The sequence below is a fragment of the Phascolarctos cinereus genome, unplaced genomic scaffold (genome assembly GCF_003287225.1).
Source record: "Phascolarctos cinereus isolate Bilbo 61053 unplaced genomic scaffold, phaCin_HiC Scaffold_4;HRSCAF=312, whole genome shotgun sequence".
Lineage (NCBI taxonomy): Eukaryota > Metazoa > Chordata > Mammalia > Diprotodontia > Phascolarctidae > Phascolarctos > Phascolarctos cinereus.
The window spans coordinates 209,078,124-209,090,858 of record NW_027555847.1 but is presented as its reverse complement, the minus strand read 5'-3'; positions in this window follow the sequence as shown (position 1 = coordinate 209,090,858).

The window sequence follows — 12,735 nt, the reverse complement described above, 5'->3', positions numbered from 1 at the left end:
CTTTTTGGCCAGGTGTTTAGTCCCCCATATTATCCCAGTGTACTGAGTATGCGTAGTGTCACTGTTGCTTGTATTTCTACCGCCACCTCCAAGTCTCACAACTAGTGCCGCTTCTGCTGCACCACGTTCCCAAACAGACCCCACTCAAATGTCCACAGATCTCTCTTTATGTCTTCCTAAACTGCCCTGGGCTGGAAAATGACTTACTGTGACTTTTTTGGCTTTTTCACTCAGAATTCAGTTTAGCACTTTCTGTGGGTTTTGTAGAAAAGGTTTTGAGGTTTGGCAGTTGTGACCCTTTGCTCCACTATCATGATTCCATCTCTATTCCTGATTTTCTCGTTGCTTGTTGTCAACCCCAAATTTCTAGGTACAAGTAACAGCCTGTTAGGAAAAAATATTTCCCATTTTCTTCAAAAAATTCTAAGAGTCTGTGAAATACTAAAGCCTAAATGGACTTTAGGAATCATCCAGTTAAACCTTTCCCTGCCCCCCCCATTTTGCAAATGAGGAAACTGAAATTGAAGAGGGAAAATGCCTAAGGTCAGGAAACTAAATGTTGCAAAGTCAGGAGTAAAAGCTATGACTCCTGGTTCAGTATTCTTTCTAGTATACTCAATTGCACAATTAATGTGTAGGCTCCAACTGGGTGACCCAGATTTGGGATCATCAACCTGCATGGGAAAATAATATGCTGGAAGTAAACAAAACAATGTCCTGCACAAACCCTTACTGCCTTCTAGTACTTGATAAGGTAAATTCCCATAATGAAACCTTATTGGAAAAGATCATTATCTTTTCTGTACTAGTAACTACATAAATTATATCGGAACTACACCAGGTCCTCCATATATCACTATTGCAGTGAAATTCACTGGAATGGAAATTTTTCTAAGACACCAAGGAAGTTGTTATTAAATCTTCCAAAGCATCTCAAGATAAGGTAATCTCATGTGTTAGGGGAGCGTGTGGCATGCCCTGAACATATTGTTGTAGTAAGTATGACTCTATAAAATAATTTAATTTCACCAACCTTCAGGTTCCTCAACTGCAAAGTAGAGTAACAATACTTACAGTACCTACCTTTCAGGATCATTGCAACAAAAGTGCTTAGTAAACCTTGAAGCACTGTTATATAATGGGTTCCCACCATAGCAAAAACGAGACTTAAAAAAAAATAGAACTCTAGAAAATTCTGCTTTAAAACTTTAGGGTATATCTAAATGTCACTCAGATTACCTCTAAATTGACCATACAAACAACCTATAGATATATTTACTTTTTAACTTCTTCCTCCCTGTATTCTTCCCCTTTAACAACATCAACTAGTTTAGAAAATACCAAAAAAAAACTACCCTCAAAAAAGAATACCTCCCCCCCAGATTTAAAAGATTGAGTCTCCTCTAGAAGATCCTCATTACATTTACAGGATCCAGGTTACCGATGAGATGCACTCAAGTAAAGTACATTTTCTTCTGGAATTAATATGCCTCCAAGTCCCCTTCTTCCTCTCCTCATGCCAGCAGATGCACACTGAAATTGTTTTCAAGAGCCAAACTCAATTGAAAACACATTTTCTGGCTTAACCCCCAGGCAAAACCCCTATCCTATGCTTAAATACTGCCAACAAATTTGTAGGATATGTATAATTTTGAACCAGTGGCCCACAAGCTGTTTAAAAAAAATGGTGCACTATTTGCCAGAGTGTGAGTGGCATGATGAAATCCAGCATAAAATGCTGAGTGGATGTACAAGGATGTGGGGGGAAGGAGGAGGAATAATCAGACCTATGACTTTTTTATGTTAAATAAACAGGCAGCTGGAAATCAAGACAAAGAGATTTTAGAAATATTATATAAATATATATGTATATATATATATTTTTTTTTTTCTGAGCATGTATCTCTGAGCTTGCTGATATATATTAAAAGATTGTCTGTATGGAAATATCTTTAGACATTAACCCATTAACCAGCTGGCTAAAAGTTATTTTAGTTTTTTTGTTTGTTTGTTTTTAGTGGGGTTTTTTCCCAGTTCTGTACACCAGCTTTTTTTGTGTATAGAATTTATCTTTTGAGGGAGAGCTCTTTTATGGACAGCTTATAACAAAAGTAATGTAATTTAATTACCTTCTACCCAGAAATTTTGAACCACATAGTTAAGGTTCCCTGTGAGGTGAAATAGTCTGATCAGCAAAAAAAAAAAAAAAATCCAGAGATATCTGATAAGAACTTGATTGTCTGGACCTATAAATCTGTAGGTTAAGATTCCTTCCTTCTGTGCTTTGACACATTAGTAGGCTGTGAATATTTGATGAGAAAGGAAGTCTTATCCAACAACCTGTTTTCTTTTGTCAGCTTGCAATTTTGTAACTGCTTAAGTCCAAATGCATTCAGTGCTATGGGACAAATCATTGGAAACTGGTTTCAGGTGTTGGCTTTCAAAACACAAGATTCATACTAAATCATTCTATGTTTGCAAGAGGGTGTCTGGAAGTGGTAGCAGTAGGCATGGGGAAATCTATCTCCCTGTATCCCTATTTAATCAATAAGTGGTAGGTAAGTGCCATAATCCAATATGATTTGCTTCCTGGTATTCTGGCCATCTTCTTGATAAAGACTTCAATTTGGGTGATAGTGATAATTAAAATTATCCATAACTCCAGTGTACTGCAATAGGTTAAATAGAACTGGGAAAGCTTGTCACTAAAGTCCTATTCTGATCTATAATCTTGGTATGGAAGTGATTTTGGGTTCTAGAATACCATGCCAGGGTAGTATAAGTTCTGGCAGGTCCCAGTAAGCTGGAAAGTTTTGAGTCCCTTGGGCCAAAAGAACGATTGTATTTGTCATCTGAGGACTACTCAAGCTAGATTTACATATATTCAACAACAGGTTGGCTACAGGATGATGTATTTTTCTGCCACCTAGTCCAACTTTTTCATTTCGCAAATAAGGAAAATGAGGCCCTCAGAGATTTGGACTTGCTCATTGTCACCCATCAAAATAGCGATAAACCCTGGAAGGGACCCAGGTCTTCCAGCTCTAAGTTAGTATTTCCCACCACACTTCCAGTCACCTTCATTCCCCTCACACTGATCTGTCCTATTAAACATATTTTCACCTTAGTGGTGTTGTAAGTAAGCATTAGAACCAATAGGAGGAACCACCAGAAAGAGGAAACAAAACTCAACAGAAGAGAAAAAAATAGCAAATAGTATGCTTTGATCTGCATTCAAATTCCATAGTTCTTTCTTTGGATGTGGATAGCATTTTCCATCATGAGGCCTTTGGAGATATCTTAGATCCCTGTATTGCTGGGAAGGGTTGAATTTATCAATATTAGTCGCACAATGTGGCTGTTATTGTGTACAATGTTCTCTTGGTTCTGCTCACTTCACTCAGCATCAGACCATACAAGCAAAATGGATAACTTTGATTGCATTAAATTGAAAAGTTTTTGCATGAAGAAAGCCAGTGCAACTAAGATTAGAAGGAAGGTAGAAAATTGGGAAACAATTCTTACATCCAGTGTCTCTGATAAAAGGCCTCATTTCTAAAAAATATAGAGAATTGAGATGAATTTATAAGAATACAAGTCATTCCCCAATTGAGAAATGGTCAAAGGATATGAATAGACCATTTTCAGATGAAGAAATTAAAGCTATCTATAGTCATATGAAAAAATGCTCTAAATCACTACTGATTAAAGAAATGAAAATCAGAACAACTCTGAGGTATCACATCACACCTATCAGATTGTCTAACATGACAAAACAGGACAATGATAAATGTTGGAGAAGATGTGGAAAATTGGAACAGTAATGTATTGTTGGTGGACTTGTGGACATATCCAGCCATTCTGAAGAGCAATTTGGAACTATGCCCAAAGGGCTATAAAATCATGCATACTCTTTGATCCGGCAATACCACTTCTAGGTCTGTATCCCAAAGAGATCATAAAAATGGGAAAAGGACCCACATGTACAAAAATATACATAGCAGCTCTTTTTGTGGTGACAAAGAATTGGAAATTGAAAGGATGCCCATCAATTGGGGAATGGCTGAGCAAGCTGTGGTATATGAATATAATGGAATACTATTGTGCTATAAGAAATGATGAACAGGCTGACTTCAGATTCAATTTTTAAAAACTGATGTTTGTTTCTAGGAACCAAGGCGCATTAACTTTGGAGAGGCTCAAGTCCAGAGAATTGGTCATCAGGAAGGAATTTTTTTCAGCCTTAGAAATTCATGAAATAATCTACTAAGGCTTGAAATCTATTTTGGTAAGTGTTTTACCCAGAGACTAGTGGATATGGACTGGAACAGTGATGTCATTGCTATCTCAGGTGAGAAATCTCCCTCCAGCAATACAGATTGGCCCCTTCTCTGAAACTTACAGTCTTGGAGATTTGCCTTCAGACCTAACAGGTTAAGTGGCTTACTCAGGAGTACACATCTTGTATATGTCAGAGGCAAGACTGAAAGCCAGTTCTTCCTGACACCAAGGCTAGCTATTCACTATGCAACACTGCCTCTTGGTGTGCCCATACTGTCAAAATCATGAATGCTCAAAGTATTGGAGTAAGTATTAATTTTATAATTCAAGTCTGATTCAATGGCATAACAGAACACTCCCAGTCCCAAACAGGTTTGTGACAACCTTCAATTGTAAAAGAGCAGTAGACCAGATTCTCCGTGGCTAGAATGCTGCCTATCATGACATGGCATCCACTATGAAGACTATTCATTGACCTGAGAGAGTCTGGTTTCTTTTCACACATATAGGTGTCTGTGGTTATGAATATACAACCTCATTACAACAGGATGAATGATGAAGAAATGAAGTCAAGTACCCTATTATATTTTAAGTACATCTATACATTGACAGTTATTTCAACAATTTTTTTCCTAAGTAAGTTGACTGGCAATATTGATGTAGACTAAAGGCTAATATTCTTGGCATCTAAATCAGGGGTTTCATGTAGACAATTGAACTGACCTGAATGCTAGAAGAGGATATGATATGTGTTTATATTTTACTTACATATCCAGTGACATAAGCGCTATTTTTTTTTTGCCATTGGTTAAGTTGCTTTATGATACTTGAAATTTCTGACCACCAATTTGTCTGTAAGTGGAAAAACAACATCTTCATGTGATTTAGGCCTGAGGTGTTCCTGAAAAAAATCTCTGGTCTAGGCAAGAATTCGGGATTCTATGTGTGTTTGTACAAACATGTAGGGCTTCTTGTAAGAACTAAAAAAGAAACAGTATGATTGACTTTTGCCTCCCCCTCCCAGTACCAAACTCAAAGATAATTGCATCCTGGATTATCAGGAGAGAAAGAAAGGAATAGAAAAGGAAGAAATTGAATGGGAAGCAAAAACTGGAAAAGTGGTGGGAGAAAAAAAATAAAGAGCTAAAAAGACAAAGAGAAATGTTTAGAGAGATAGAAGTGAAGAGCAAGAAGAGATAATGAGGACAGGAAGAAGAAACGGAGATAGATATTGGTGAGAAGAAAGAGAATAACAAGAATTATTTATGTCAAGAACGAAGTTAGAAGTTCCTTTGCCAAAACTCTGATCCCAGCACCTCAATGAAAAAATAGTTCGACAAAGGAGAACCTAGGAGACACTGAGAAAATTACACAACCTGAACTCTGAGTGAAGAGAAACCCCAACCACTCCTAAAGAAACACAAATCCAATCCTAAAAATGTGACATTATCTAGACACAAGTCATGAGCAAAAGAAAATAGTTTTCCCCATAGGGGAACAATGCCAATAACCTTTTAACATCAAGTCAATTCTGCTAGGGGTAAGACTGAACTAAGCATGGAGAAAGTCATCAAGCAGACAGTTTAAGAATGCCTCCAGATAAATAGGGCTTATCTGAACAATGAGATTCCCTTAGAGCTGTCCATGGTTCTAGCCATTACTCAGCTCCTGAGCCAGTCAGGTAGGCCTCTTTTCTTACTTGCCTACTGACTCTGCTAGGAACTCAGCTTATTCACACTCCACCTTTAGTCCAAGACCTTCTAGTTTTTACAATCTAGCTGTATTTCCACATGCCTATATACTACATTGTCATATAATGAAGTTATTGTAGTAGAGTCCACAAAACTTAAGAGTTAAAAAATCTGAGTTCAAGTCCCAGCTCTGATACTAGCTTATGACCAGTGGGAACATCATTTCATCTCTCTATACCTCAGTTTCCTCATCTGTAAAGTGAAGTTTAAGAAGCATCATTGTTTCGTGGATAAATCTATTTCAGAGTCGAACTGGGGTCTTACCTCTGATACATAATGGCTGTGCAACTATGAATGAAGCCACTTAAACCTCTCAGAGGCCCTTAGGCAATTCTGTAAGACTATAACTTGAAGAATATATGCCAATCTGCACTGGAACAGAGAATATCCTTAGTACTTATGTGACGTTAGGCAAATCATTCACATCCTTGGGTTTCAATTTCTTCATCTTTAAAATGGGGGCTGGAACAGATAGACTTTGAGGTCCCTCCCAGCTCTATATCCACAATCTTATGATGTGATACCAATGAAATCCTAGTTCTAATCCAAAGAAAGGGGATGGGTGGCAATATTCTGCACACCTGACTCATTTGTAAAGAAAGTGGTTTATATGATTTTAAGTTCTTTTTAATTTTATCCCTACCTAGATCCCAGATTACTGAACCTATTACCACAGGTGGGACAAAACTTTAGGCAAGAAAATTGCATCTCCTGAATGTTACTCTCCACATGAGGTCTTTGCTGCAAAACTTGTGACTTGACTTAGCAAAAAATAAATGTCTACATGTTGTAGAAAATTCAATTTTATAGCATTACAAATATGGACTTTAAAGTTACATTTAAAGTATCCTTTGTGGCAATTTCCCTATGTGTACACTGCCCCAAGGAAGCTGTCTCCTTTTCCGATCTATAATCTCATCTTTGACAATGGACAGGATCCTATTTGTACTTTTGATGCTGAGTTTATAAAGGCAGTATGTGCCGATGAAAAGGATTATGACCCAATATAGGCATAAACCCAGGTTCTAGTTCTGAATCTGCCATGAACCAGCTAATTGACCTTAACGCACTTTAGGCTTATTTCCTCATCTATACAAAAGGGATAATACTATCTACCTGAGTGGCAGCATGGCAAAGTGGATAGAGAGCTGACTTCAGAGTAAGAAAGATTATGTATTCAGATACTGCCTCTAACACATACTGGCTGTGTAACTCTGGGAAAGTCACGTAACTTTTAATGACCCTACCAACAACTCTCTGAGACTATAAATGAGAAAGCAATTGCTTTTCTGCGTTGGTGGAGAGAATTTCCCCATCAGGGAGCTTCATACTCTAATAAAATAATATATTAATAATAATGATGATGATAATGATGATGATGATGGTGATGATGATGATGATGATGATGATGATGATAAAATCCTGCCCTTCCTAGATCACAGAGTTGTAAACAAGAAATGAGATTATGTGATAAAAGGCTTTGGAAAAGGAAAATTCATAGTTCATAAATGTATGGTGTTTAGATTAGGCAACATAATATAGTAGATGGAGCCATGGATAAAGAATAAAGGCAAAAAAAAAAAGAATCAAGGCACCTGTTTGAATCATAGGCAAGTCACTTGACCTCTCTGATCCTCCATTGCCTCACCCAGAAAATGGAGGTGATAATATTTCCACTACCTACCTCATTGGGTGTTTGTGGGAAAAGCCCTTAAAGTGCTGCTATATACTGCAAGTTATCACTAATATATCAAATGGTAAGTCTCTGATGTAGCTTCCAATGAAACACACTTCCCACAGGATGTTCTTCATTCCTTAAGGAATGGGAAGAAATTGTTAAAATTCTGTGCCTTATAATACAAAGCAATTCCTTGAGGTGACATCTCTGTAATGTTTCTTGACTCTTAAGGGATTAAATGGCAAAGTATCGTGAGCACTGGAGGAACGTCTGATCCACTTTCTAAGCACACCCTTCACAATCTATTTTGGACAATTCTCACATCCAAAAATCCATTTATAAAATTTATTGCAAGGAATATGCAACTCAATAAACCCCTATTGAATACATTACACATGGGGGGGGGCCGATAGTACTAAGTACTAAGGAATAAAGATGAACAAGAAATAGCCCTTGTCTTCAAGGAGTGTGCAATCTAATCAGAATTTTGATTGAATTGGAGACGTCTGAATACTGTCCTAATGCACTGACTCCAACTTTCAATTCAATATAGTATAGAGAAAATGGTTTAGATTTGTAGTCAGAGGATGCGAGTTTGGACCTTGACTGTGCTTTCACTTGTTTGAATTGGGGCAAATCATTTAACTTCTCTGGCCCTCAATTTCCTGATCCATAAAATGAGAGATGATCTCTAAGGTCCCTTCCAGGTCCACATCTATGATTCTATTATCAAAATCCATTTCTGGAGGGCAGCTAGGTGGCACAGTGGATACAGTACCAGCTCTGAAGTCAGGAGGACAATGTTAAAAACAGGTTACGGTCTAGTAGAAAATATTTTCAAAAGTTGACTGCTCCCTACAAATACCCTAATGAAGGGTCCTCTTGATACATATATAGTTATTGTCATAAATGTGTGTATGGATAGATGATAGATAGATCAAAAACATAGGTATTTAAGTCCATAGTTGTTACTCTCTCCACCTTTTCTGTATTGGCAAAGTCAAAAGTTTTTATGAGCCTTTTTGACTTCCTCCTTCTGACCTGTGAACTGATACCTCAATAGTCTCATAATTGTGTTACTTCCAGTACCAATCTCTACATATTCTTGATCTTACTACTGGCTTTTCCTGTCCTTGTTTTCCATTCACTTGTAGGTGCTCTATCCGGATACCTGGAACTGTGTGATAGTAGAGTCCAAATCTTTGATGGTGAAAAGAGAAATTTTGTACCTTTTGCTCTACCCCAGAAAATCTATCTCTACCACTCACTGCCCTTTACACCCTTTCTGTTACACCCCAGGCTCTCACCCTTTAGGCAATCAAGCCCCAGTTGAAAACAGGAATAAACTTATTTGGATTTTTAAAAATTGCCACCTTGGGCTGCCTCTGGGTTAGGCTTTATTTGCTCTTGTCCTGTTATACTCATAAAAGGAGTAAGTCAATACTTCAGTCACCACTCAGCTTCCAGCACACATTGGATTAGAGAACAAAGTGAAATACAGTGAAAGCCCAAAGCCATAAGGACAGACAGGGAACCATTTCATCTCTGTCTGGACTGAGGTACTGTATGTGTTCATTCTTGCAGGGCTGTAGTGCCACTATCTTTTGAGAGAGGCTTGATTGAAATGGAATTGTTTGGAGTTTAAGTGGATTTCTTCTCTGAGGCTGCTCAAGCTCTTTCTCTTTTTTCACTCAAGCAGCTGTTTAGGGAGCAATCATATGGATGATAAGAAAAGCAAGCAAGCAAAACAGTCCCTGACCTCAAGGGGCTTACATTTTAAAAGACAACTAGTGGAAAGGATAAGAAGGATACTTTTTATGGTACCTTCTAACATCCAAGAGAGTAGGAAGCAGATGTGTCTTTCTACAAGGAAAGCATGAACTCTGGCGTCAGAGTTACTGAGTTCAGACCCTGGCTGGTTCTGCAATTTAATACCTACATGAACTTGAGGAAGTTATTTCATTTCCCTGGGCCTAATTTCCCCATCTGTACAATGTGGAGGTTGCGTTAAATGGTCTCTGGGGTCCCTTTAAGTTCTACATAGATGGCCCTATTATGGGCCTGTTACAAATTAAAGAGAACTAGATTGGGAAATGGAAAACCTGGGCTTCTGTCACTTCTTGTGTGAGTTAGGGCAAGTCATTTTGCATCTCTGAGCCTTCATTTCTTCATCTGTAAAGTGGAAATAATAATGTTTGTACTACCTGCCTCATAAGGTTATCACTGGGATTAGGTGAGATAAAGTAAATGCCCGTTTCTCTCATTGATGTACTGTGGTTCACTAGTGCAGTTACTCTGAAAGATTCAACACATTTTCTTTCCCAAAGGAACAGAGGCAGTACTTAGAAGAATGGATGAGAAAACAAAATGGATGTTCATCAGTTGGGGAATGTTTGGACAAACTGTGATATATGAATGCAATGGAATGTTACTGTGCCTTCAGAAATAATGAATATGAAGTACAAGATTCAAGAAAGACATGAAAAGGTAAATGGGACAGAAAGACACAAAGTGTTGTTTATAAGGGTGGACTGTTTACACCCCTACGAGGGAAGATGACACTTGCGACTCTTGAGAACTGTATTCTTGTTACACCATGTTAAAGGAGTATACGTAAAGGGGGTGGATATTAGTTAACTTTGATGTAATGATAAAAGAAATAATAAAAAAATGAATATGATGAATTCAGAGAAATCTGTGAAGATGTGTATGAACTGATGAAAGGTGTAATTAATGGAACCAGTAGAACAGCTTACATGGTGGCCACAATAATATAAAAAGAAACTATAGAATTCTGACCAAAACAATAACCAATCATTACTTAGTAAGACTGAGGATGAAGCATATCACTCATCTGTTGAGAGGTATAGAATAAGACACGTATTTTCACAATGTGTTAAATTATTTTATTTCACAATGCTAATTTGACATGAGAAGGGTTTGATGGGGGTTAGGGGTAGAGGAAGGATAGTGATAGAGATGCAACAAAAGAAAAAAAGGAAGAAAATCGCATCAGTAAAACATTTCAGGATATGCAGACAAACGAGATAAGGTTCAGAAAGGGAGGAAAATTGGAAATTTAATTTTTCTAATTTTTATTCTGTCTTCCAGTTTTGCATTAATTTTTATCTTTGCTTAAAAAAAACCCAGCTAATTCAGGAATGGTTCCCACCTCAATAACAAATCATTTGCTGACTCTTAAAATACAAATTCATTTTTGGGAATATCATGCAATACATGCCATACTGAGTACTTTTGATTCTTTTCCTGAAGCATTTTTGATATATCGGTTTGCTATTTCAATATAGCCTATAAGTCTTTGGCCTCCTTTCTTAATTTCTAATCCATACTTTCTGACTTTTTTTTGTGATCCTTGCCTATTCTCATCTGTGTGTCAAAATCACTGGGCATCAAAGTAATTTGGTGGGTGTGATCAAGGTCTTCATAGAATTTCACTACCTCTTTATCCTCTGAAACAACTGATTGCATTGACTGCAATTATTTTTGTTGTGCTCTTTTTGCAAATACTCTTCACAAGCAAAAAGACAGAATCCCACAAAATTTTAACTATAATGGGAGTTAGAAAATAACTAAGTGTATAGAAGAGGTCAAGTGAAATGGCCTGAAATATCCAAGGAAGGAGTTATCACTTCAATTTAAGCTGGCAGGATCAGGTTAGGTTTCATGGAGAAGGTGGCACTTGAGATGGGCTTCAAAGAGGAAAGGAAAAGATTTCAATAGGCAGAAATCTAGAAGCAGTGACTCATTATATGGGGCATAGTGTATACCAGGGGTGTCAAAGAGGCTACAACACTCTGGAACCAGATGAAAATATAACAGGGAAATATTTAATAAAACAAGTAATAGAACAGAACATAGATGTTGCTAATACGAGGTTTTCCAAATCAATATGTGCCTGCAGGGATTCTTAAAGTATGGTTTAGTGGACACCATTTCTATTTGAGTTTGAGACCACTGGTGTACCAAAAAGCACAGATACAGGAGAGGACAGGATTAGCTCAGGGAACAAACAGTGAATGATCCACTTTGGCTAAAGTTTGAAGAGCACAAAAGAGAGACATTGTGAAATAAGGCTGGAAAAGTAGGTTGGAGCCAGTTTGTGGAAGACCTGAAAGGCCAAGATGAAGAGTTTGCATTTTGTCTGATGGTCAATAAGTAGCCACTGCACGTTTTTGAGCAAGAAAATGACATGACCAGACCTGTGTGTTCAAAATGCAATGTTAGCACCTGTTGATGGATGGATTGTAGAGGGAAAAGACTAGTCAAGAAAAAAAAATTAGAGGAATTCGTTGGGAATCTCTAGGGTATGGTTTCAACTTTCAAGAGACTTTTAGCAATTGCAAAGAAAGAATTAGGAGCCTCACTTCCCTCTTAAATCTCTTCATCCAAATGATTTGGTCTTAAAATATTCATTCTATATGCACCTTTGCCTCCACCATTAAAGGTGAGCTCCTTGAGCACAGCAACACTTTGCTTTTGTATCCCCAACATCTAGCTGAGAGCCTGATGTATAGAAGGTGCTTAATAAATGTTTGCTTGCTTGTTTGGTTGATTGGTTTCAAAAATTCCATTTCAATGTGACCGGCTGCAACATGAACCTTGGTTACTGAAGCCACCTATAAATGCCACATTTTCTGATTTTAAAATTTCAAAATCTTAGCTTACTCATCACTTTTTCTTCCTACATCCCTTATCCATCCTCATTCCACCCCACCCCACTCTCAGGGTAAGTGATTTTTTAAAAAATGTATTTGGCTTATCTCAGAAAAACAACTGGTTACAGATTGTGTCTGTCATCCAGGGACCAGCCTGGTTAGGTTCAGAGCACATGAACACATGAGGCCATGGATTTTTTTTGTCACAACAATCCATGAAGACTTGTCTCCCAAGACATCCAGGAATTATGATGTTTATTTGTGATGGTAGGCCCTTTTTTTGGACGAAACTTATGACTTTATTGGCATAGAGAACTCCCATTTAGGAAATTCCTTGAAACTTTTTTTA